This window comes from Macaca nemestrina, chromosome 5, assembly GCF_043159975.1.
Source record: "Macaca nemestrina isolate mMacNem1 chromosome 5, mMacNem.hap1, whole genome shotgun sequence".
NCBI classification, from domain to species: Eukaryota; Metazoa; Chordata; class Mammalia; order Primates; family Cercopithecidae; genus Macaca; species Macaca nemestrina.
Genome location: NC_092129.1, coordinates 132,102,691 through 132,130,159, shown reverse-complemented (window position 1 = coordinate 132,130,159; position 27,469 = coordinate 132,102,691).

The following is a 27,469-nucleotide window of genomic DNA, read 5'->3' as shown; positions in this document are numbered from 1 at the left end:
GCAGGGACTTGAAGAAATATTTTTACATCTATGTTCATTCACAATAGCCAAAAGGTAGAAGCAACCCAAGTGTCTACCAACAGATAAATAAAGAAAATGTGGTGTGTGTGCACAATGCAACATTAGCCTTAAAAAGGAAGGAAATTCTGACTCGTGCTAAAACATGGTTGAACCTAAAAGACGTTATGCTAAATGAAATAAGCCCACCACACACAAAAAAAAAATTCTATGATTTTGTTTATCTAAAGTACCTAGAGTGATCAAACTCATGGAGATAGAAAGTAGAGTAGTGGCTACCAGAGCTGCGGGGAGAAGGGAATGAGGACTTATTGTTTAATCAGTACAGAATTTCAGTTTCACAAGTGAAAAGTGTTCTTTGGATGAATGACAGTGATGGTAGCACAGCAATGTAAACTTAATATGTATTTAATGACACTGAACCATGGTTAAAAAGACTTGAGATGGGAAAGTTGATGTCATGTGTTTTTAACCACAATTAAACCTTTTAAATATTAAAGAAGGCTTACACAAGGGTATGAACTATCCAGTGAAATAATACTAGAGTATCTGTGGAACCAGATTTGTTGTATGGAGGTTCAAGTTCAAACCGTCAGTGTAGGAAGTTATAGACTTTTCCATTCACTCAATTCAGACAGAAAAAATTAACTGATGGTGTGACTTGTACCCAGGATTATGTGCTATATTACCAGTCTCTTTGTAGCACATAAAGGTCCTATTGTTGTAGAGACTACAAACAAGAACTCAACATATCTGTCAGAACAGTAATAAAAATTACCCTGTACATCTGCAATCCTAAATTTTATGTCCTGGCCAAAATTCTCTGGTCCTGTTTCCTGTGATTGGTAGCCACAACTTTCTTGGAAAGTTGTTCAACCAATGGCTAAGTGTCTTTTTTAATTAAGTATATTTATCAAATAAATCAAAGCCATGTTAATAATTTTGTGCATAGCTTAATTTGCAGATTTAGTATTTAAACTGTTTGTAAAGTTCGAGAAAGATATTTAAGATTCAGCCTTGTGATTTAATAGTAAATGTGGATGCTTAATTAGGTATACAAAATACATAATTAAATAATTTTTTCACCTTTCTGATTTCAAGTTGAAAGGTATAAGATCGTTTATTTATGTTTCTAAAAATTCTTGAAATGATTGCAAGAACTAAACATGGTTCAGTGTATTTTTTTTTAATTTTAATTGTGAGATATATCCAAGTTCAGTACTTGGGAAGGATGTACTTGCTGGGTCAAATATCTGAAATATTTATAAAAGAAAGTTGAATATATTTACTTTATAAATACAGTTTTAAATGTTTTAGAAAATTAAACTAATGAACTTTAAATATGGACTGATTATCAAATAATTATTAATTATTATTATTCTGTTCTAAGTTGATCAATCATATGCCTGTTGGAATTGATTACTAAAATTCAAAACATTTGAAAAGTAAAAGCTTAAGAAAAACAAAATTTGGGGTTTAATACTTTAATAAATTTACTATGAATGTAAAAGCTAAAGAAACATCTAATTCATTTATATGCACAAAAACAGCTTTAAAATCACTAAAAACCTTCCACTGGCATTCATAAATCATCTTAGATAGACAATCGACCTGTTTCACAGGACCAGGAAAATAAATTTCAAAAACTTGTTTGATGAAGTTGTATAACCTATAAGCATTTCATTGTTCCACATATGGTAGTTACGCAGCCAGGACAGATCAAAAGCCTTGACTCAATACAGGGACTCCAAATAGCCTACCTGGTCATATGTTGGGTCATGGAAAGAAATTCTAAGAGATTGTCAATGCCAAGCTGGGTATAGGCAATCAGGTGTGCAGCATGAAAAGGTTGACAGTTAGAAATCAATTATGTAAATCATAGTTGAGATATGGATGAAATACCAGTGCTTGAGCTTGCAGTGAAATAGAAGCAAGACAGATAATCCAGAACCCTAAAAGTAGACAAGAAGCTCCTTAAAAGCAAAGAAAATAGTGTTCTTGTTCAGTGCCGTATCTACAGGCTTTCAGGGCAAGGACCATGTCTTATTCATCTTTTAACTCCAGTGCCTAGCATAGTTCCAATAATAAAGCAAATGCTTAAATATCAGTCGAATGAATGAAACACAAGATAACAAAGCTTAAAAAAATTGGTAGGCAAAAACTAATGGTTAGGAAAAGTAAATAAAATGAGTGTACAAAGACTTTAATAACAAAAAGGAATCAACATTCTGCCCATTGATCTGCCACTTAATGTAGTCAGCATAAATGTAACAAGCAATTGAAAATAACAGGATAATTGGAGGGTTTGTGCATAGAAGTTGCTTCTGGTAAACAGATAATATTTCCAAACCAAAAGTAAGTCTTCACTGAGTATTTCTACAGACATTCAGCATGCAACCTTCAAACCTTCACATGTCCGGAATAGTAGAAATTACTATTTCCTTAGACCGGCATTTCTAGGAGTGTGGTCTGTACACTGTAAATCCATACCATAAATTCATACCATAGATGGCATGGCAATAGGTGTAACTTGAGAACTGCTTCTTAAGTAATTCCTAAGCCTAAGTTATTCCACCTTAGCTAACTAGCTTTTCAAACCCCCTTGGAAGAGACTATATCCAAGCTCTAAAACAAAACAGAAAAACAAAACAAAACAAATAGAAATAGGTAGGCATAGATGTTACCATCTGTCAAAAAAAAGCCACCAAGGGGGTTTCTCTTATAAAATCCACTATGAATTTTAAAGGGAAAAATGCAGTTGTTTTGCACATTTTTGGACTCTTTTTTTTTTTCTAAAGTACCTTGAGAAAATAACGCTTAATGGAATCTTTGTCTTTTGAAGCCAAGCTCAATTCAGATCTGAAAAACAATCAGCAAAGATTTTTCATGGGACCTAGTTGAAATGTGGCTTTGTAGGATGTCTTAAGGTTTTTGTTTCTTTGTTTTTCTTGTTTTTATGTTTATTTGATTTCATTCTTGGCAGAATTCCCCTTTTCAAGTACAACTGCAAGTTACCATGCAACTGCTCGGACAGTATACCACCAATTCTTAAGGTGATATATTACAATAATAAACAAAATTTGGATGCTACTTTTATAGTTTTCAAAGGCATTTCCTTCCTTTGAGTGTCTCCAACACCTTTGTGAGACAGTCAGGGCACATTTCCACCAACAACAGGAAAACTAGGATGTGACTTCTCATACATGAGTCACTTCTCAACTCTAGTTTCTTGAATTATATCAACTGTAAAAATATTTATTCTCTTCATTTATCAAGTATCCTATAGTGTAACCATGATGACAAAACTGAAATATGATTTGAAAAATTAAATTTTTATTGTTTAAAAAATTAACAGAGCCAGTGGGATGGTGATCAGCCTAGCAGCTTTAGTTAGAATTTTCTTCACATGAGTTCATTTCTCATCCAGTACATGCAATGTAATATTTCTGTCACTTATATGTACTTTATTTTCTAAACCAATTCTCTCAACCTTCATCCATCACATAATCAAACCAATTCCTCTCATTGATCTACCTATTAAACATTAAGTTAGCCAACTGGTTCAGCAAAAATGGATCCCAAAATTATTTAAATATTTTCTCAATAAGTTTTCTTTCTGAAGTTTTAGTGAACTTTCAAAACAGCTGATCCTTTTTCTCAGGTTGTCAGGGTCAAAACCAAGAAGCATCCTAAATTCTTGATTCACCAATGACCAAATCTAAGTCACTTACTAAACATCTCTTTGTATAATGGATATTACAGGAAAATGTTTCATTCCTAAAGTCCCAAATCAAGTTGAAAGTTCCATCCGTTGAGCGCCTAAAGGATGTTAAAGAAATGATAGATGCTGATATAGGTTTCTCAGCATCTGAAATTATTTTCTACAGTTTATAAATATGAAACTGTCAATGTTTACAGAGAAGAAATCTTGTTTTATTCATCTATTTTCCAAGTGCTTAGTACAGTGTCTGGCCCAAAATATGGGTTCAAAAAAGGCTGATTATTCTTATTATCTCTTCTGCCTGACAGAAATAAGTAAGTTTCTATTAGTGTTTGACCCAATCCCAGCATGAAGCTGAGGCACTGGGAAATCTGTCTCCATGATACATAAAATTATTTTTTCCAAAATATTCAGAGCATCAAATTAGCTAACAACATATGGGCCAGAGATAAGAGAGCACCCATCAGGGTTTTGGTGTTTTGGTTTTATAAAAACCTTGAGAAATTTTGTTTTGAAGCTGATATTTTCAAAAAAGTTCTTTGAATTTTTTAGAACATTTCAATCACTGCTTTTCAAGGGAAATTTTAGTAATTTTTTCCAACTGAATGGGAAGCTGTGCTATGCAAACAACAAAGATTCTTTTCTTTTGAAAGTTATTCATGTTCTGCTTCCAGGATTGTCAGGGGAATTGAATTTTTTTAAAAAAGCTTAACCAAGCAGGCAATCAGAGTTATATGGTACTAGAGACAACCCAAACTCTGAAGTTCACAAGTTTTATATTTCCTTCTAAGCTTGGGGCCCACGTTTTTCAGATGAGTTCTTCAGTTAGCTAAACAAGCCTGCATGACCTGTAGCCAAGTTTATTTTCTTTTAATAGATGTCTGTATTTATTTTTACTAATTTTCCTTTTCTTTCTTTATTCCCCTGGGGGTAAACAGTCTTAATTTTCATGTGTTTCTCAAGAATAGAGCAAACCCACATTTGGCATGAAGCTACGTTCACCATTTTTTCAGAAATCATTTTTTTTCATTCCGTTTTGTGCATTAAGAAAAACTGCGCATAGTTGTATGTTATTGTCCATATTTTAAATACAAGAAAAGTGGCATGGTGTCACAAAGCTACAATTCAAATCTAGGACTTTTAAACTCCAACGCCTAATTGAGTTCTACTTTCTAGTGATAGAATAGTTACTGCTCCTAGAATAGTTACGGCAGATGTGGGTTTTCAGACACTCTTTTTGGGAATTGTCACTCAGTAGATCTTACTTGGGCTCAGAAATCTGAATTTTTAACAAACATTCTGGATGGCTCTAAAGCAAGTCATCTACATTCCAGTTGATTGGATCACATTCCAATTAAGATTAAACTACACCTGCTTTCTCTTTTCTGCCTCATACCAACAGTCTGAACTCCACTACTAGTCACCACATAGTATGAACCAGAGTAACTCATATTCCCATTTGAATCCTGGTTTTCTTAGCTGTTAAATGGAAATAATTATAATTTTCTTACCTCAAAGGATTAATATGAAGATCAGATAACATAATAAGCACTGCAATGCTTATATCAGTAAAATGTGTTATTTTAAAACAGAGTATTAAAGCAAATATTCTGACAACAAAAGATGTAAAGCACAAATCATATTTAGATGCTTTAATGTAGGATTATCTGATCATAATATGGTAAAAATAAATGTTCGGTTTACATTCATAACTTCTTCAATTTACTAAGCCCTCATCTGTAATCACTACACAGTATAGAATATCCTTTATTAATTTACCCATTCCACTACCTCTGGACCTATGTACACACATTCACACGTTCTAGTAAGGTCAATATTGTCAGTATCTACCAATTCAGATATGTGCGTGTGCACCAACTAACACACATGGTTGCAACTGCTAAGTTAGTGACAGATTTTTCACAGACTCCATTCTACGTTTCTCTAAAAGAAAAGAGATAACATCTCTTTTCAAGACAATACAGACTGGTTAACACGAAGTACATGTGACTGTCACTGACACTTCCACCAACCGCATGGACATTGCAGGATCAAGGTGTTTTTTTCCCTCAGGTGTATGAGCTTCCATTACCCTCCCCCAGTGGAAGAAAAACAATTGGTATGACAAAAGAGACTGACACCAACAGTCACAGCTTGATTTCATGGTATACCACATGGGATTTCTAAAAATGAAGAAACTTTAGCATTTTCTTGTTATTTGGGGCTACAAATCCATAAGCCTTCCACCTATCCTGTGTCGACTTTAAAAAGAGCAGACCGGCTGGAAAACAAGAGGTAATTTGCATGTGAAGAATAAACAAACAGAAGTCTGCAGTATGCCATCTCAAAAAAACAGAATTGATGTCTTTGTTTAGAAAAAGTGGAGCAACAAAGTTTAAGAGAGGAAATAGCAGGCTAGTAATGCACCATCTTTCCCTTTCTGTTCTCCTAACACTCATCTGAAATAAACCTGACTTGATCTCCCTACATCATCAATAGCCTTCTCTCTGTCCTCACTGATCCAAGGCTTTTCCTCACCCTAATACATCAATGCACACAACATTAGTTTTTTCTAAATAATGAAATTACCATCTCCCACTGCACTTCAGTCATTAAGTTATTTTATATTTTATAGCATCAAGAATATATCCCTCTGTTGCCAGGCACAGTGGCGCACGCCTATAATCCCAGCACTTTGGGAGACTGAAGCAGGTGAATCACCTGAGGTCAGGAATTGGAGACCAGCCTGACCAACATGATGAAACCCCATCTCTACTAAAAATTTAAAAAATTATCCAGGCACGGTGGTGGGCACCAGTAATCCCAGCTACCCAGGAGGCTGAGGCAGGAGAATCACTTGAACCCAGGAGGTGGAGGTTGCAGTGAACCAAGATGGTGCCACTGCACTCCAGCCTGGGAAACAGGAATGAAACTCCATCTCAAAAAAAAAAAAAAAAAAAAAAAGAACAGAAAAGTAAAAAGAATATATCTCTGTCTGGTATTCATTGCCTTTCACAAATTTTTCTTCTGTCAAATTTCCAATAATTTCTTGATTTCCAATTTACCCACCCCACTACCTCTGGACCTATGCACACACATTCACACAGTAAGGTCAATATCGTCAGTATCTCCCAATTCAGATATACACATTTCTCCCTCCATATTTTCACTAATATTCAAATCTATCAAAAATTATTTAGTGAGACTCTGTGCACTTAAGTGACTGTGAAAGGCTTGGAAGGAAAAGATGCCAAAAAGTTTCAAAAAGCTGGTTTATAATAGGGGTGGCAAGACACTTATTTACTCACACAGATAGAGATAGATGGTAGATAGATAGATGATGGATAGATAATGATGGATAGATAAATAGAGATAGATAGATAGATGATGGATAGATAAATAGAGATATAGATATATATGCATGCCTGTACACACACACACACACACACACAAATACATGTACATATGCATAGTATATATTTTGCAAAAAGGGCTGCTTATGCAGTCACCAAAATCAATTTCCTATTTCTCCTGGACACACATTGATTTTCTTGCCAGAAGGCTGAGAGATGAATGTATGTCTGAGTTCTGGCTAAGGGTTTGTGGACACATGTGATACATGTGTCATATATATCATGTATCACATATATTAGGTTGACATATTTAGGCCTGGCTCATACAAAGCTTACAAGCATCTGACTCGTTTCTTCTGTCTTCTATCAGCTGCAGAAAATCCAAGATGATTATAACACTCTGGTACAGTCTTGCCTAATAAAAATATTACATGTGCATTTCTAAATGTTCTAATAGCCAAAAACAAAAGGGTGAAATTAATTTAAATAATAAATTTAATTGAATCTACTTAATTCAAGAAATATAAAATATTGTTATTTTCACATGTAATCAATATGAAAATTATTAAATCTAAATTTTCATTTTTATACTGTTTTTAAAATGGGCATATATTTCACACTTCCAGTAGATCTAATTTAGAACTAGCTACATTTCAAATGCTCAATAGCGATATGCAGGCTAGTGACTACTATGTTAGACAGCACAGCTCTAGGAAATAGTGGAACACTGACCTGGAAGGCGCCTAGGTCTCTGCAACACTTTGTGGATGTCCGTACCCAAAACACTCCAACTATTCTATGAGGAAGACATACTTTTATTTTGTAAATCTACTGTGATTTTTAAGTTGATTAATTCAACAGTTTATCCTATCTAATACTCTCTTATTATATAAAAACTTATGAATGATAGTGCACTTTGAGATAGTTCAACCACCAAATCAATGGTACAGACACAGAACACTACAGTAGTAAAGATAAAATCTCTGTGGGCTGAGTAGCCCTGGGTGACTTCACAAGGGAAAATAAAATTTGAAATAAGAAAAACTAAAATAGCCAGGCACAGTGACTCACATCTGTAATCCCAGCACGTTGGGAGGCCAAGGTAGGCAGATCACTTGGGCTCAGGAGTTCAAAACGAGCCTGGGAAACATGGCAAAACCAGTCTCCACAAAAAAACACAAAAATTAGCTGGGCGTGGTGGTGCATACCTGTATTACCAGCTACTTGGGAGGCTGAGGCAGGAAGATTACTTGAGCATGGGAGGCAGAGATTGCAGTGAGCCGTGATCGCACCACTGCACTCCAGCCTGGGCAACAGAGCAAGACCCTGTCTCAAAAAAGAAAAAGAAAAAAAGGAAAACCAAAATAAGCAAAGAGGTCATGGAAGACATTCCAGGAATGAATCAAGAAAGACAAAAGTCATGTGCAGATAAATTTTAATTCACAACAAATTAATCTCTCAAAGTATAAGTTTATGTAAGAAAATAAGATTTTGGTAGAAGATGTAAATTGAGACCATATTGAGCTCATCTTAACTGACCTACTGAATGGATTTGAACTTTAATCTTCCTCAGATACATCTCATAATATTACTTTGTTATGCAATAAAAACATATTGTTTATTTTTTCATCTTGTACAAAATAGTCTAGTGGAACTATAGTATTTAAAATGGATTAAAGCTGGAGTGATTTAAAACAACAAAGTCAGCTTTAAGGCACTTAATACTGGTTTTGGCAAAAAGAAAATTAAGTGTGAAGTAAGGAGTTTGAGAGGAGAAAAAGGAGAAGGAAGAAAAAAAAGCATGTGGAATGTATCTGTTATTTACCAAGTTCATTCACATTTAATCCTCCTTAAAAATGTTATCGGGTAATATTTTTACCAAAGCAAAAGTAGGCTTAGAGAGGTGAACCAATATCTAGGTTTTCACACATAGTAGGGGCTAGACTTGGGATTTAAACTTAATCTCATTAATCTTTTTATTTTGAGAAAGTGAGCCATTGACTAATAATTTGGCATTAATGTATACCCGTGTTTGGGAGCTCAGAAGAGTAGTAGAATGTTTAGAAAGTATGACGTGGAAGAAACAGTCAGAAATATGAAGAAAACAGAATAGCAAAATGTTCCTAAAACCAACAGGAGAATGAAAGCAAATAACTTTAGCTAGTCTGGGCAAGAGGACCAAAAGAGTTTTCTTTGGATAGAGAGCAAATGTGTGCTTATTTATAGACTAAAGAAAATCAGGCAGAGGTCAGGACTGGTGACGTTAGAGAGAACAGGGATAATTAAGGCAAACCTCTTATGCCATGTTTAGTCTATTCTCTTTTTCCTCATGTAAAGTCAAAGAGAACTTCATAGCTTATTTAACAGACTCAATATTGATCCATAGTACAATAGAAAGAGTAGAGAGGGGATATATAAAATGCATGTATATAAGATTGGAACTAGAAGTAGCCAAGTGAGTTAGACAAGTGTCCTAACTGTGATATTCTTTAGGGCTAACCCCAAAATGTTTGAGTTCTCCTTTGGGGCACAAAATAGAATTTTACTTCCACACTGCCTCTGACATTAAGCATGGCCATGTGATCTGCTTTAGCCAATGAAATATGAGTGAAGGTGACAGAAAATCATTAGAAGCCTGTGCAAGACTCATATTTCCCTCCTGCTCTCACAGAAGTGTATAAATTATCAAATGGGATCCATAACTCTGACCAATAATTATCAAATAGAGAACATTTATCAAAGCACTGGTTGATTGTGAGATGTTACCTGTGTATGTCTGTGATGCACAGATAGAATGTCGGGTTTTTAGCCGGACACGGTGGCTCACACCTATAGTCCTAGCACTTTGGGAGGTCGAAGCAGGCGGATCGCCTGAGCTCAAGAGTTTGAAACCAGCCTGGTCAACGTGGTGAAATCCCGTCTCTACTAAAAATACAAAAAAAAAATTACCTGGGTGTGGAGGTGCGCGCCTGTAGTTCCACCTACTTGGGAGGCTGAGGCAAGAGAATCACTTGAACCAGGGAGGCAGAGGTTGCAGTGAGCCGGTATCGCGCCATTGCATTTCAGCCTGGGCGACAGAGCAAGACTCTCTTAAAAAAAAAAAAAAAAAATCAGGTTTTCCTATGGCAAGTAATCATCCTAGAAGTTTTCAGTAATTACTGGATGTGGTGTGACCTATTGCTAAGGAAAATTTACAAGCCATATCTTATATTATTTTTACTGACAATGTGAGGAGTCAGTAATATTAGATTATTAAAGAATTTTTATTCTTATTAAAGTATTATATTCAAGTCATTTACATTAAAGATGTGTAATATCACATTAGGCTCCATTTTTAAACATGTAAGTAACACTCATTTTTAACAATGACTTAAATAAGATATTTAAAACCCAATTTTCCTGACAAGTCCAACTGAAAACTAAAACATAGGGTCATAATTCCAATAAATATTCAAATGTTAATAGATCAAATTCCTATATATTTGAATATGGTTGCCCTCATCATTTTGGAAGTGTCTCAAGGTGTTGTTATAAATGTACTCACAAATAGGCACTTATAGTGCTGCCATCCATGTAACCTCCTTTTCTTTGGCTATTGAGAAATCATCATCCCACTGGTCTCAGGAATGCACATGGATGCGCACAGTTGCTACTCTACTCTGACTTGGAAGAAGAAAGGGAAACTGATTTCCCATTTAGTACTCCATATCAAGCCTAGCATGAGTCTGTGTCTCAATTTCTCTGTTAGTCAGGATAAGCTAGCTAAAACTGTGGTAATAACCCCGAATTTCAATGGCTTACAACAGGAGATAGCAGAGTACAGCCTACAGATCAAATCTGGACAACTGCCGGTTTTTGTAAATAAAGATTCATTGGAATACAGCCACATCCATCCATCTTTGTATTTTTTCTATGTCTGCTTTTGTACAAAAATGGTAGAGTTAAGTAGTTGCAACAGAGATTGAAAAGCCTAAAATGCTTACTATCCAGAACTTTAGAGAAGAAAATTTGCTAACACCTGGCTTAAAACAATAAAGTTTAATATATCAATAGGCCAATATCAATCACATGTCATCAACTCTGCTCCATATCATCCCAGGTTAATGCAGACTTAATGTCTGGACCACGACTTGTAACATAGCAGCAGGAAATCACCAACAAACTTATAAATGCTTCTATTAAAAAGGGACATAAGATACTTTTGCTCATTATTTCATTAATCAAAGTAAGGGATATGACCATACCCCAGTTCAAAGAGATGTAAAAATGTAATTCTGTGTTGTATCTAGAAGAAAGAGAAACAGAAATATAGATAAGCAACCCGAATTATTTTACCATTCCTCGCAGCATAGAAAATTTAAAAACTGTAATTTTTTGTTTTTTAATTTTTTACAGCTTTATTGAGGCATAAGTGACACATGATAGATAAACTGCACCTATATACAGTGTACAACTCACATATGTACACCTGGATACCATCAGAAACAGGAAACATGTTTATCACTCCCTGAAGTTTCCTTATATTCTTTATATTCTTTATTTCTCTCAGCAAAGTTTTGTAGATTCCAGTGGACAAGTCTTTTACATCTTTATAAAATATATTCTACTTATTCAAACTTTTTGATAAATAAGTCATATTTTTTATTTTAAATTCCAATAGTTCATTACTAACATATAGAAAAGAACATTTTCCTATATTGATCATTTATCCTATAACATCTCTAAACTCAGTTCTAGTATCTCTTTTGCAGATTTCACTGGATCCTCTACATAGACAATCATGTCATCTATTAATAAAGACAATTCTTCTTCTTCCTTTCCAATCTAGACGACTCGTATTTATTTTTCTTCCTGAGTAAACTTTGGTAGTGTGTATATTCCAAGGAATTTGTCAGTTTCATCAAAGACATCAAGTCTATTGGCATAGAGTTGATAATATTTCCTCATTTTTCTTTGAATATCTGTACAGCATTAGTAACATTACCTTTTAGATTTCCAATCATGTTAACTTGTGCCTTTTCTATAGTTTTCTGATCAATCTGATTAAGTGCTTTTCAATTTTATTAAGCTCAAAAAGACAGCTCTTAATTTCAATGATTTTCCCTATAATATTATTCCATTGTATCTTACTAATTTCCACTCTGGCCTTTATAATTTTCTGTTTTCTGCTGTCTTTGGATTTCATTTTCTTCTTTTTTCTGGTTTCATAAGGTGGAAGCTGAGGTCATTAAATTTAGGATGACCATTGTTGCCCCTGCTTGCCCAACACCTCCCAGTAAGATCAGAAGAGCACTATTATCAAAGAAAATCCTGGCAGCAATATTGGAATGCTTTTTAAAGAAATGCTACATCACCAAAAGTCTTGATTACACATAAGGTAATATTATTTGGGAGAAAACATAGACATTGACAACTTTCCATTTTTAAATGATATACAATAGATTCTTAGTGTGAAACTTTTTAAGCTATCTTGAGTAATTCATTTTATGTAAAGATTTTTTTGTATACTTATGTGTGATATAAATTACAAAATTGATGTCTAGATAGACCTCAAAAACTATTTGCAATACATTTAAAACAAACATCTAGGTAATTTTAAAAAGCAAGGCATATGACCATACATAATTGGCATCATTTTTTTCTTGGTAGTACATGAAATCCAAGAAAATCTTATTTAAAAACGCATTTAAGATACAATGAAATATGATATTTCACTGGATAAGACATGTCTTTTGAGTTGTTTTTCCAAAATGTTAGTAGAATCAATAGTATTTGTGAACATTCTAGCCCCGAACACCTTATGAAAGAGGACACCTTTTCTCAAGACAAAAAAAAAAAAAAAAATCAAGATTAGGATTGGATTGTGGTCCGAGGCTATAAAGCATAGCAAAGTAAATGGCTTAATTAGGATACCCAAACTTGGTCTCCTTTGTATTTTATTAATCAGTGATGAAATCATTGCTTCCCACATAAAGTCGTACTTTATCAAATTTATTGTTTTCATTTTATTCTTTCTTGGTGACCTTTAAAGCAGGCAGAAGAGGGTAGACCAGAGGACTTAAATAATTGATAAATTGACTCTTTTGCCTCATTGGTAAGTCCCTTAAGCATAAAATTTTCCAAAACAAAAAGAAAAAGCGTAAGCAAAGGCGGAAAAAAAGAGCTAAATGCAATTTCCTAAATCAAGTGCCTGACACAGAATGAGATTAAGATAGGTGTTTCTTTTTCATCAAAGTAGTCATCTTCTCATTACTGAATTGGCCTCGCAACAATATACCTCAATGTCTCTTGAGACATTAACTCTGGCATATGATCAGTGGCATGTCAAGGGTGGGTAGGAGTGATGTGCCCCGGGTGCCAGCAATAAGAAATTAGACTGTCTATATAAAATCTTAAAACAATGATAAAAATTGAGCTGCTTTTTTGTTTTTTTTAATCAACATGTACCAGCGATTCTGAACAATGTCTAATAAAATACTTCTCACCAGTAGGATGGGCTGTTTCCACACATCACTTCCTTTTGTCTGCCAACTGGATTATCAGATGCAGAAAAGTGAGGTTAGTGTGAGGAGTATGAGAGAATAAAGAAGGCTTGAAGAAGAAACTTGTCAATTATTCCAGGTGCCCTACAGGGGCATTAACTCATTCCCAGTATATAGAACTTCAAATATTCAGAGTTAAGGCTTCATAAAGGAGTTTCCTTCAAAGGCTCCCCTACTTACACACAATACGAGAATAAGAAAATTGTTAAACCAGGCATTTGTGTAGTTAATGAGTCAAATTAAAAATGGCAATAACACACTTCCTTCTTGTCCTTCTCTATCATAAACCACACCCTAAGGCGGAAGCAGTTCTCACAGATCAGCTTTCTTAGCAGCCTGGAGGATTGCTTGACACCTGGATAATGAGGCAAAAACATAAAATGCAAGGTTTTCGAAACTATACAAATTGAAGAATAACACAATCATTGGTCAGGAACTAAGAAAAGTAGAAGAGGGGTGATATTTATACATTTCATTTGTGTTCTTCTGGTCACTGAGGTTATGTATACAGTAGACAATTAGTGTTGACAAACTATATTTTATAGACTTTATGGGCTAGTTGCATAGGGATTTATGTGGGCTTTATTGTTTTTAATATATTTTTTAATCCACCCCTCTGGAACCATGTGGGTAGACAGGTGTTAGGGTTAAAAATTCATATGGTATGTGATAGGATTTTGGTGAGGAAATGGAGCAGAAGGGATGGACATTTTAACAGCTTGTGAGGTTTTAGAAGTGAAAAGGGAAGGGGGAGAAAGACGTATTTTGCCTATTGAAAAAAATCATTGAAATATACAACTTATGCATACTGAGGTATCGAAAAGGTTTAGCTCTAAAGTTACAGAAAAAGTAATAAATCAAAAATATTTTGTAGGACTAAGATACTATGCAAAATGGGAATTGTTCTCCAGAGAATTTTCTAACTAATTAGCACAGGGACAGATTAATCCTGTTATTAATCAGTAAATCAATGTGGGACAGACAGAGAAAGAGGAAACAGGCTCCTCTTGTGATTTCATTTCTTAAGAGCCTGTTTGCATGTATTTATTTATTCAACAAGATATAATGTGCTGTTAGTATGTACACACACAAAAAAAAATCCTAAGAACAACTGTGAAGGATACAAAACAGCTTTTTAAAAATCGGTTCTACCCTCCTTTAATTTATAAGTGGGAAATGATATAAAAGTAAAAACTGTTACAGTTTTTGCAGTTCTACTACATATCAGGCATTTTTGTAGGAGTTTTACCTGTTTTATTTGTAATGGCGGATTTTTTTTTTTTTTTTTTTTTTTTTTTTTTTTTTTTTTTTTTTTTTGAGGGAGTTTTGCTCTTATTGCCCAGGCTGGAGTGCAATGGCACGATCTCAGCTCACTGCAACCTCCGCCTCCCAGGTTCAAGTGATTCTCCTGCCTCAGCCTCCCAAGTAGCTGGGATTACAGGCACCCTCCACCATGCTCAGCTAATTTTTATGTTTTAGTAGAGATGTCTTTCACCATGTGGGCCAGGCTGGTCTCAAACTCCTGACCTCAGGTGATCCACCCGCCTCAGCCACCCAAAGTGCTGGGATTACAGGCATGAGCTACTGTGCCTGGCCAAGGGGAATATTTTTAATTCCCATTGTATAGAAAATTGAAGCTCAGAAAGCCTCAAAGATCATAGAGCTATTACAGAATAGAATCAAGATTTCAACCCAAAAAGATTTGAAACTTTTTTGCACTTTGTGATATTAATAACTGCAAAAGCACATGTGGGAAGCAAAAACATCATGATACAAAATAATTAGAAGTTTAAAGGAAAAGAAGAAATATATTTTCAACCCTCCTCTTCACTCTGAATCCTTGCATTTCTTTCAACATCATTGACATCCATTTTTGTTTTGTAATTTATTCAATAATTTAACAAATATTGATTACCTTCTATACTATTATATTTATCATACTATTATATATATGATATATTAAATATATAATTTACTTATATACTATGTACTATGCTGTATTATATACTATACTAGTATATGGACTATTGGTGCTATCCTAGGATTGAGAGGCAGAGATAAGTAAAGGAAAGTCCCTGTCATCATGGAGCTTGCATTCTAATGTGGGAGTTGGACAGACAACAAACAAATAAACAATATAATGTCAGGTAGTGAAATGTACTATGAAGAAAAATAAAGCAAAGCAAGGATAGAAAAAAATGGTGCTATTTTAGACCATTTAGAACAATACCAGTCCAGAGAAATGGCATTGCAAATGCTGTCCTCTAATGAATCGTGGAAATACCTGAAGATGGACACTCTGAGTAGAGGGAAACCCTAAAGTAAAGGCCCTAAGGCTGAACACACTTGAAACAAAATTTAAGAAACAGCAAGGGGGACTTGTATGACTACAGTAGAAGAAGGGATGGAAAGAGTGGAGAGTGTGAGGTCAGAGATGGTGTCAGATCATATATGAACCAGATAATGTAGGTTTGTGTGGGTCATGGGATTCTTCAGGTTTATTAAGTGTGATGAGAAGCTGTTAGAGTTTTGTTACTGTGGTTGCTTTTTCTTAGCATCAGAGGAACCACACCAGATATTGGAGAGTTTTTAGGAATAAAATAATAACATTCAGTTTACAATTTTTAAAAATGTCCCTGGTTGCTACAGGAAGAAGGGACTGTAGCAAAGGAAAAATTGCAGGCAAGGAAACCATTGACAAGACTGTTTTAATTCAGAAGGGAAATAATGACCTTGTCAATACATAGTTCTGGGTCATGTGGACCCATATCTATCTATATTTTCTATATCTATATGGAAAAAATGTGAATATTGACCCCTAATTCATATCATACACAAAACTGAATTTAAGCAGAGCATGGTGGCTCACACCTGTAATCCTAGCACTTTGGGAGGCTGAGGCAGGACGCCAGAAATTCGAGATCAGCCTGGGCAACATAGCAAGACCCCATCTCTTTTTTAAAAATTGTTTTTAATTAGTCAGGTGGACATGGTGATATGCACCTGTAGTCCTAACTACTTGGGAGATGGGGGAGGGAGCATCACTTGAGTCCAAGAGTTCAAGGCTGTAGTGCACTATGATCGCACCACTGCAGTCCAGCCTGGATGACAGAGAAAGACCTTATCTCTTTGGAAAAAAAATTAAAAATAACTTAGTTTGAGAAATTCTATAAGCTAAATATGAAAGCTAAAATATAAACCTTTAGAAGAAAACATAAGAGAATATATTCAGAACCTTGAGATAGTCAAAGATTTATTTAAAAGGACACAAAAAGCACTATCATAAAAGGTTCATAAATTGGACTTTATTGTAATTAAGATTAGTTGATTACCAAAAAGAAAAAATTAATACAGTAAAAAGGGAAGTGCTAGACTGGGAGAAGATATGTGAAATAGATAGATAGATAGATAGATAGATAGATAGATAGATAGATAGATAGATAGATACTGTATAACCATATAACTAGTTCTAGAAGATAGAAGAAACCTGTACATGTTAACAAGGCAAAAAAATATTTAATGTAATCATGGAAATCTTTGCCATATTGCATTGGTTGAAAACAAGTCACAGTTGCCACCAACATTCCAAGGGTATTAGGGGCATGAATAACAGGAGGCGAGGATCATTGAGAACCATCTTAGAGTCCACCACATATCCTACCCACTACTTACACAAAAGGAAGCAGATTATACATGCTATTCTCACCTTCCCTTTTTTTTTTTTTTTTTTTTTTTTGACTGAACTAGTACTCACTCCATAAGAGAACAGGGAAAACTTTCTCATTCCTTTTTAGAGCTTCATAGTATTTTTTTGTATGGATGCACTATATATTGTTTTCAATCAGACATCTGGATTGTTTCCCAGTCTTTTGCTATAGTAAACTGTGTGCTGCAATGAATTATCTCATGCATACATAATTTCTTTCTTTCTTTGTTTTACCAGTGTATCTGTGGGATAAATTTTTAGAAGTAATTTCTTCATCACAAGGTTAATGTACATATAATTTTGTATTCCTTACAGTAATGTGTGAAGGTACCTATTGTATTGTTGAATATAATATTTCATTTGTAATTTTAATTTACATTTCTCTTACAGGCAACATTAAGTTTCTTCCCTCATCAGTTTAAGGGCTATTTGCATTTTTTTCTGAGCTTTCTATTTGTGTCTTTAGTCCATTTTCTCAGTTGTGTGATTGGCCTTCTCAATTTTTTTTTCTTTATTGAGACAGTCTCGCTCTGTCACTGAGGCTGGAGTGCAGTGGCACAATCTCCACTCACTGCAATCTCTGCCTTCTGGGTTCAAGCGATTCTTGTGCCTCAGCCTCTCGAGTAGCTGGGATTACAGGTGTGTGCCACCATACCAAGCTAATTTTTTTTTATTTTAAGTAGAGATGGTGTTTCACCATGTTGCCCAGGCTGGTCTCAAACTCCTAATCTCAGGTGATTCATCCACCTTGGCCTTCCAAAGTGCTGGGAATACAGGCGTGAGCTACCACACCCAGCCTGATCTTCTCAATTTTTATAAGTTTTTAAAAATATTGGAATAATTAATTGCCCTTTGTTTATAGTATAAGATAAAAATATTTATGCCTTTTTGTGCTTAGGTTTTTGCTCAGTGTGCATCCTTGTCTTTTTTCTGAGATTAACAAAAAGCAAACATCTCTAGATGTTTAAGAAAGACCCATTAGCTCTCTTGGGCTAAGGCTTGTGAGTGTATATAAATGATTATAAATTTAGATATATAATCAGGTTAAGGCAGTAATTATCAGTTTCAAATTGTATATTTTTAATATGAGTACTTATTGAGTTATGTCAAATGCTTTGCTGTCAAGTGATTTTTCTTCTCTTTAGCTCTATTTACATTTAAGTATATTATGGGTCTTCCAAGTATTGAACTACATTTGCACTCCTGAAATAAACACCACTTGATCATGATGTATTTTTAAGTGCTCTTGGAATCTTTGTGCTGATATTCAATTTATAAATTTGGCATTAATACTCTGTAGTTTTCTCTTTGGTGTAATTTACGTCAGATTTTTATATCCATTTTATACTTGTTTCATTAAAAGAATTAGGAAGTTTCTTTTTCTATGCCAAGAAAAAGTATAATTAGTTTAGGATAATCTTACTTATCTATTTTTACAGAATTTTATATCTTGCAAATCAGACTTGTACCTAGACTGGAAATTTGAGCGATGTGGAGAAAAACATCATAAAGTTAGATTGTGCTGGATACTTCAGTAAGGTGTTACAAGAGGAAAACTCTTCCGACTGATACATATCTTGAAAAGGAAGTATCTTTTTTATAAGAGATCTTTTTTTGCTTGGAGCAAGAAGTTCCAGGCTTCTAAGGGTCAGATTTATCATGCATTCTTCAGAAATTGCAAAAGCCTGACAGGCAGTTTCAAGCCAAATAAAACCTAAACAAATATTAGGTGTGGGAGGGAAGGACTTGGGAAAAATTAAGTGGTGATATGGGAAGAGCCAGAAAAATGGGCGAGCATGGTCTGACAGGCCCCTCCAAAACCCCTTCTACAAGTGCTCTGGCCTGACAAAAGTAATAATTATAAACACCTTTCACTGAGAAGAAGCCTAGGGGCAGGAGATAGAGTCCTGTTCTTTCCTGTGGATCTAAAGAGCAAGCAGACAGTCAAGCCAACAGTAAGAAGATTTGGAAAATGGGCAGAGTTCTACAGCCAGTTACTAACAAACAAACTGCAAAGGGAGGCAAGGGTGAGGGTTTTGATGATAGCCTATAGTCAAGTACCAGGACCAGATAAGAGTACCAAAAGTCGTGGAGAGCCGAAAGAGTGGAAAAGAAACTCAATCAAGTAGTAGTTGATTAGAATTGTAAGGGCTTTGTATTGTTGAAAAAGAAAACAGAAAGTCTATTTCTGGCAAACAGAGTCTTGTCATTGCTATTCCCTAGGCCCAGGCAATTCATCCTCTACCTTTTGCCCCATCCCCAACAAACCCATACCCACAGAGAGTAGGAGACAAAAGCATTGCAGCTTCTGGAAGAGAAATCCCTCTTCATCTACTTCAGTTGTGGCCATAAAAGGCAATCAACTAGGCAGAGACTTTCACTGGACTCACCAAGAAACAATTACTCCTGACAAGGCAAAGATTTCTTGTTCTTCTTCTTCAAGAGACTCTTAGAGACATGTAAATTTGTAATTTATATATTGTCCAATCATGTGGAGGCACATCTGGACTCAACCTTATGAAAGACATCTGGAACTGGGGATAGACGCAGTAGCTAGAAGTAACAATATGTGTCTTGCATTGGGGAGGGGTGAATGCATTTTGTATAGCAACTAGGATAGTTCTTAAAGTCATTAATCCGAAAAAGCACACATCTGCATTTATGTGTGTTCCCACACAATGATGCTTAGGAAACCACTTACCCGTCTAGGTAAAAGCTAGCTCTTATCTCCTCTGAAAAATTCCTCTTTTCCAATGGAGAATCCATCGTGTATTATTCAGTCATTCTTGTCATTAAAGAAATACCATAAACAACAACAACAAAAAAACCTGATACATATAAAACATGTCCAGGCAGAGCACAGTAGCTCACACCTGTAATCCCAGCATTTTGGGAAGCCAAGGTGAGAGGATTGCCTGAGGCCAGGAGTTGGAGTACAGACTGGACCACATAATGGGTTTTCTACAAAAAATTTCTACAAAAAATTTAAGAATTAGACAGATGTGATGATGCACATCTGTAATCCAACGTACTCGGGAGGCTCAGAGGGAGGATGGCTTGAGCCTAGGAGTTTGAGGCTGCCGTGAGCTATGATTGCATCACTGCATCCAGCCTGGGTGACAGAGATCCTGTTGCTTAAAAAAGTTTTAGAAAAAAGGTCAAAAATGATCAGTGTGAAAAAATAAAGAAAGAACTACAAGGGGGAAGTGCATTATTTAATGAATCAATTAGTGTTTTCAAAGTAACAGTTGCTGGATTTTAATGCACAATATGCTCAAAAATTTTGAAATGCACAGAAAATAGCAATCAGTCCTGAGTATTTTTTAAATTTGTTTTCTTTCTCTTTTTTTAAAAAAAATTTAAATTTTCTCTTATATCTGAAGCTGTATCTAGAAAATGCTGAAACATTTTTGAAGCTAATTTAATATAAGTACTAAGATACGCCATTTATTTCATCTATGAGGTATTGATGAGATCTGCAAATATTTCAAAACTCACTTTTCTCTGTGTAGGACTGTCAAAGCAAAATCAGTGACTTTTACATATCTTAAATTTATCTCTATAGAGTATTGGGACTTTTTCAGAAATATAGCATTCATGCGTAATGCTTTGGCTTCAAATCCTGTGAAGAGGAAACAATATAAGGACAGGCTTGCAGTGTAATCATTTCTAAAGAATGTATTTTAAACCATATTCACAGTAATTCATGAAGCTTTAAGAAGAAAAAAGAATGTATGTCATCAGCTTAACCATAGCAAATAAGAAGACTCATGCATTAAACATTGCAAAAGGAAGTAATACAGCTTTAGTTCAATCTGTAATTTGTGAGCTATCACAGAGATTCTGGCTTGGCACCACTCACAAATGTTCGCTGAATGTCATTGAAAAGGTTTGAGAGGACTCTCCAAGGACCAATTAAAGGAATGGAGAACTAGGAAAGATTGTTCACCACTAAGAAAAAGCAAAAAGAATGGCACAAGATGAATGTGGCTTTCCAATTTTATTATTTTGTCTGTAAATAGGGAAACACAAGCTAAAAATAAATAATATTAAACATCTCATTCAGTTATTTGTTCCTCATCATTAAGAAGGAGTTCTCATGCACTTTTGATTGACCCTGTTCTCCTAAAGTCTGGTAGTCCTCCACTCCCAAATACCAAACTGAGTCATTGACTACATTGTCATTACCCCTTTTTCCTGTTTCAGTGTATATATGTGTATATACACATATACATATTCATGCAAACACAGATATATTTCCAACTTGTATAATTTCATTTAATTAACAAGTGTGCGTGACTCAAAAAAGAGAAATCGAAGATTCCTATTCAACCATACGAGCAAAAAGTTGTTTAAGAACTATTCTTTATCAACTTAAACTCATTACCAACCATCCATTTTCATGTTTCATGTATGATATATTATACATGTATCATTAACATATATAATGTTCCTTCTAAAAGTGTTCAGGGTGTATAACAGACACTCAAATATCAATTCACTAATTAGTTAACTAGTTGACTAGTGGGACTGGTTGGACTAAGTGTATTTAATAAATCCTTTGGAAAAAAAATTTTCTTATTTCCACAGGTGTTGTTTACCCAAAGTTAATTGATATCTGATATTTTCAGAGATTTAAGAGGAAAGCTACTGACTACATATAAGATTTCTGTTTACATAATTAGTTTTTGTAAGTCTGGGCTATAGATGGAGGAGAAACGACAAAAGGAAGATGAACAGAATGGAGGAGTAAATGGGTTCTATCACTTAGCCTATGGATTTTAATCTTCTCAAAGGTAAGGACCTTCTTTCTATATTCTTCTATATGCTACAGAATGTCCAATGATAAATAATAAATTTTCATTGATTACTTGTTCTACTATTAAAAGGCAGAAATCTAGAGAAAACTTAAGTTCCTTAAAGTGATTCTGTCCTGAAGAACTCGCTACTTTGTTTTCTCTTTTGTCTCTTTTTCACTTTGGGGTTGCTCTAGTCCTTTTCAGGCTTAATCTCTGAAATAAACCACAACCACTTATGTTCTCAAACAAAGGAAGGGTGAGCAGCCTTGCAGAAGGGAGAAGTCCAGTGTCAGGTCCAGTTAGAATAACTGCGTTGAATGAGGCAGTGGAGTGGTGAAGCCAAAGAGTCCTGGATTGAGAGTAACCAGGCACACCCTATAAAACAATTTGCCTTTCCTCTCTAAGGTGGAGTTTCTTCATTAGTAAAATTAAGGGACTGAATCATGTGTTCCATTCGAGCTCTAATATTCCATAATTTTTATAATTTCTCTAAGTCATACACTTCACAGTCATTTATAAATAGCATAGATACATTTCACACTGACATGCCCAATGTCAAAGTGAATAACCATTTTCTAGTGATTTTCTTTACTTTGTTATGACTAACTGATATGTAAAAACTAAGTTTCACTCAGTTGAGTATATGCCGTAAACAAGCCTTGTAGTACTACTGTATCACAATATTTTTTCATTATGAGCTAATAGGTCCTTTAAACCCAGTAGACTTATGAGCTCCTCCAGGGCAAGTACTGTGTCTTAGTCATTTTTTATCCTCAGTGCATGGTCTTTAGCATGAAAACATTCAACACTTTTTAATAATTAACCTAAGTAGCTAGAGAAAAGCATACAGAAGAGAAGCATGCTGACCAATCTCACTTCCTATGCATGACCACGAACCTCAAGAGAGCCCTCAGTGCTCCTGGCAATCAAACTCTATTTCTCTGCTTCACTCAGTGCACACTCATAGTTGTCTACTTCAGACTTCATTTTCTATTCTAAATCCTCAACACCTCCTACTTTCTTCTAAAGAGTGTATCCATCAGCTCCCATGTACATTTCTATCAGGATTTTATATGTCTTCCTCCTTCTACGAAAGATGAGCAGCCTGTGCTCCTGGGCAGGTCAACCCATTCATTTGTACAATAAATCCCACCCACTTATCCCAACACAAGTACAATTATTCATTCAGCAATTCTCCTTACTGTCTCCTGAACCAGTATGTTCTCTCTATATATCTTTTACATCAGTGTACACTCATGTGATTATTTCTCTCATCTTAAAAAAAAAAAAAACTCTCTTTTGACCCCACTTCTGCCTCTAACTGCTGCTCTATTTCACTTCTTGAATCCAGTCCAATCACACCTCCCATTTTCCACCAAATCTGCCCTTGTCAAATTCACCAACGACCTCCACCTGCTAAGTTATGACTGTGAATTCTCAGTCCTCATCTTTCCTGATCTGTCAGCAGCATGTGACTTGGTTGATTATTTCTTCTCCCTTAAAATGTTTTCTTCACTTGTCTTCCAAGGCACCACACTCTGCTGGTTCTCCTCCAGCGTCGCTTCCCTGCTTCTATTCCTCCTTTGTGGATTCCTCCTCATCTGCCCAACTTCTCAAAAGTGATGGCCTCTAGAGCTCAGGCTCTGGAGTTTCATTCTTCTGTCTCTCTCTGTTGTCTGACCCAGGTCCGTGGAGTTTTAAAACATTCACATGCCAGTAATTTCAAAATTTATACTAAATTTTTATCTTCAGGCCCAACCTACCACATAGTATCCAAATTTGTATATTCAATTACCTATTAACATCACTACATGGAAGTTTAATAGGCTTCTTAAACTAAATGCATCCCCAAATCAAAGTCGTAAACTTCTTTCTCAATCTTTTTTTCTAGACAGGTCTCACTCTGTCACCCAGGCTGGAGTACAGTGGCAGGATCATAGCTCACTGCAGCCTTGACCTCCTAGGGCTCAATCAATTCTCTCACCTCAATCTCTTGAACAGTTGGGACCACAGGTGCACACCACTACACCCACCTGATTTTTAAAAACTATTTTTGTAGAGACAGGGTCTTGCTATGTTACTCAGGCTGGTGTTGACTCCCGGGCTCAAGCAATCCTCCCACGTTAGCCTCCCAAAGTGCTGGTGGGCCACAGGTGCCTGGCAGGTTTTTTTTCATAATAAATAGGTATAACTCCATAATTTCAGTTGCTCAAGCCAATAAGTTGAGTCATTCTTGATTTCTCTTTCTTTTCACATTCCAATGTGTAATCAAATTATATCAGATAGATCTTTTTAAATATATCATGAATACAACAACTTTTGCCACCTTTACCCTCACCATTCTGGCCCAAGACGTCATTATTTCTCACCTGAATTACTGCAATAGCCTCCTAACTTCTTTTGCCCTTGCTTGCCTCCAGAGAATTCTCAGCATAGCAGCCAAAATGATCCTATAATGTCAAATTTGGTCAAAATATTCAATCTTGGCTGGGCACAGTGGCTCATGCCTGTAATCCCAGCACTTTGGGACATCAAGGCGGGCCGATCACCTGAGGTCGGGGGCTCGAGACCAGCCTGACCAACATGGAGAAACCCCATCCCAACTAAAACTACAAAATTATCCAGTCGTGGTGGTGCATGCCTATAATCCCAGCTGCTCGGGAGACTGAGGCAAGAGAATTGCTTTAACCTGGGAGGCGGAGGTTGCGGTTAGCTGAGATCGCGCCATTGCACTCCTGCCTGGGCAACAAGAGTGAAACTCCGTCTCAAAATAAAATAAAATAAAATAAACAAAATATTGCAATCTTTTCTCAACTCCAAGTAAAGGCACACACACCAAAAAAAGCCTCATCAAAATTATCAGGCCTCTTGTGTCTCTGGCCTACTGCATTCGTCCTAGGTAACTTCTTCCCAGCCACAGTGCCCCCCACTCCTTGCTGTCACTTAAACACTCTAGGTACATTCTTATTCAGGTCTTTGTGCTTGTTATTTCCTCTACCTACAATATTTCTTTCTCAAGTGGCTTCCTCTCTCACTTCCTTTAGGTCATTGCTCAAATATCAACTCAATGAGATCTTCTCTGTCCCCCTGTATAAAATTTCAACTCCTTCCTTGTCAATCCCCCGCAGTGTCTATCCCCTTTTCTGCCATATTTTGGAACATAGTAAGATCTTGATAAGCATTTGTTTAATGAAAATAAACTAAAGAAAAGGGGATAGCAATAACACAAAGTCTATATTAGACATAATATTTTAGAAATAAAATCTATTTTTAAATGCCTCCAAGAGATTCATGAAGCACTCTCTTAAGATTTCTTAAGTCTTTAATTAATAGACAAGAGTTATTTATAATTGGTATATAATTTTTTTGGAAACAATCAGATGCTATTAACATATTTAAAATAGTTCGAAAGAATTCTCCTTGAGAATGAAAAATATTAACAGATAATTTTACAGAATTACTGATTATTTATCTTTGCTACAGACTTAAACTAGAATTCATTCTTTTCTCTGAGAAGACCCAGACAAGCAGTTTATATTTAATTTGAATTTGATCTTCACCAGTTAAAGAAAATAAAATTAAGTAACATACCACAACTTATATAATCCGCCTAATATATACATAGTAGGGACATAGTAAAATGAAGTTTCTTTCTTCTGGTTTACTATTGTTATTATTATTTTATAAAGTATTTTTATAATTTACTGTCTAAACTATTTATCTCATAATCACAGTGTTTTTATAAGCAATTTAAAATCTTTTTCTAATTATATAACTTTTGCCAGAAAGGGAGCTAGTCACTAAGTAGAATAAAACTTAAGACTTTTCTTACTGTTTCTTAAGGAAGATTTGCTACTGAGACATTACCTTCATGAGTTATCTAAGATAGTTGCTATTGTATATGTTTAATATTTTAAATGTAAGGAGTCTGAAAAGCAAAAGTCATGAACCAAATAATAGCTGAATTTAAATTTAAAATTTTAAACTGAATGTTGGATGTTAAGGGGTGAGACATTAGTAACTTGGTTAGTAGTTTTACATCATATGATGTAAGTAAATGTTAAATGAAAGGAAATACAATCTTTTTTTTTTTTTTTTTTTTGAGGGGAGATGTTTGGCCACCTTCTGATGATTTCTTAGCCTGGAGGGAAGCTTCTGAATATGAGCTGCTGAAATGACAGTGAAGAACTGAAGTTCAGCAAAGTCTGGAGAGATTTAGGAACAAAGAAAGAGGTTTTTCGGTTTGTGGGGATTTTGGTTTTTTTTTTAAGAACTATGAAATTAGTTCCTAATCCAGAGGGTCAGACTCTCCTGGTTTCAAATGAGCTCTCAAACTGCATTTAAGCTCCTCGACGTGAGGGTTGCCGATTGAAATTGGGTGGAAGCAGAAAGTGACTTGCTACTTCTGTTTGTTTCAGTGATTTACCCTTCCTCCTGACATTATATTACTTTCTTTCAAAGATACTGTTGAATCCATTGTTTGGTAGACCGTTTTTCATTTACCCATCAAAGTACTCTGCCTCCTTCTTTTCAGAGTATTATCCAGAGTGCATACAGGTAGATAAAAAGAAGGATATAAAGTCGATGGTCATGGGCAGAAATTAGCTACAGTTAGAAAAATAAGTAGTAGATATCCAGTGGTTTTGACTTTTCACTCTTTGAAAGTCTCCCTGGAGAGAAGAGAAAGGGAGAAAAATGTCCCTCTAGTTCCTACAGAGTTTTCCTCTCTAGTTGGTCATAAACCTGAGTGACAGAGAAAAGACGAAGGCCTCTGCCCCTCCTAGGAAAATAAATCAGTATAAGAATATTTTACATAACCTTGCACAAAAACCATCATTATATGTGCATAACCTTTAGCTCCATCCAAAACCAATCCTCAATTAAAGTAACAACAATATGAAGAATCATGCTGAGAATCATTTATTCAGCCTCTGAAGTATTCCCCCTTTTTCATAGGAAATATATAATTTCTCCTTTTTCTTTTAATTACATACCTGTGCATTTGTGTTGGTGGATGTGGTAAAAGCTTTGATTTGGTGCACCAGCCTCCATCACATGACAAAGTGCCATGCAATGGCTGCCACATCCCCTGTATTTTTATTTAAGGCTGTAAGTCTTTCTTCAAAATATAAACTATAAAAATGTAAACGTTGTATTTGCCATTAGGATAGCTGTGAATTGATTTTTCTTTCTTATTAAGTGGGTTCAATTTGCACTTACAATAAACCAGCAAAGGGGGTGAAAACAAAATCTATTGAGATTTGTGATATTATCGCATGACTGGTTTTAAGCCTTGAAACCCCATACCATAGACTTCTGAAAACTTGACC